We start from the raw sequence: 1,016 nt of genomic DNA on the forward strand, positions 1-1,016 counted from the left end.
GTAATATATGTAGAAATGTTTAAAAATGTATAAAAAATGTTAAGAAAGGTTTAAAACGTTTGAGTTAATTTTCCTTGAAACTTAAAGTGTGATATTAAGGACACATTTCCCATTGCCCTAAGGCGTGTGTATTTTATAGATAAGGATTTGAACTTTAGTTATTGACTCAGAGTGACTTGTCAAGATAACCATTTGAGTGAGTGATGTATTTTTCCTAAGATAATCACATGTAGCCCCTTGCCCTGTTTGAGATTAACATGTGTGCATTGACGTAATTTATTGATAGCCACCTGAACTGTTGCCGGTGTGGTACAGACTTTAAAAATGGGATCCTCCCTAGCTGGTTTGGCTCAGTGGATAGAGCGTCAGCCTGTGGACTGAAGGGTCCCAGGTTCAATTCCAGTCAAGGGCACATGTCTGGGTTGCAGGCTGGATCCCCAGTAAGGGGCCTGCAGGAGGCAGCCGATCAATGATGCTCTCTCATCATTGATGTTTCTATTTCTATCTCTCTCTCCCTCTCCCTTCCTCTCTGAAATCAATAAAAATATTTTTAAAAAATGGGGGTCCTGACCAGCCAACGGTGCTTGCCTGTTGAGACAGCCACAAAGGCATGTCCTCCTGTCAGTCCGGCAAGCAACGCCATTCCATGTTTCTTTTCTTGCCAGATGACAGAAGAACGGCCAGTACCTCTCGATCAAGATGCGACTGAGCTCTCGAGTGAGGAATGCTGACCCCTGCATCCAGACCGGACCAGCCCAGCTGCCGGACCCCAGAGGACAGCACCACTGGGATCCCCATTAAGCCTGTACCCACAGCATCAGGAACTTGTGTGAGTAATAAAGTGCTGGGTGATTTGCAGCTGCATATGTTTCATGTGCTGTCATTCCTCCAGCAGTTAACTGAATTATTTTGCATACGCTCAGAATTAAAATCAAAGCTTCTGGTCTTTTCAGTCCTAGGCCTGCCCTTGGCCTGCTTGCGTAGAGTAGCCTCTTCGCTAGCAACTCCTTGAATGT

At 45.1% G+C, this 1,016-nt stretch overlaps 1 protein-coding gene across 1 annotated transcript in view; it reads right to left on the bottom strand.

Annotated features, from left to right (window-relative positions):
* LOC102766157 (probable E3 ubiquitin-protein ligase HERC6) overlaps nucleotides 1-1,016 on the bottom strand; it is a 100,989-nt gene that overhangs the window by 53,147 nt on the left and 46,826 nt on the right. The window lies entirely within an intron of this gene.

The sequence above is a fragment of the Myotis davidii genome, unplaced genomic scaffold (assembly GCF_000327345.1).
Source record: "Myotis davidii unplaced genomic scaffold, ASM32734v1 scaffold356, whole genome shotgun sequence".
In the NCBI taxonomy this organism is placed as follows: domain Eukaryota; kingdom Metazoa; phylum Chordata; class Mammalia; order Chiroptera; family Vespertilionidae; genus Myotis; species Myotis davidii.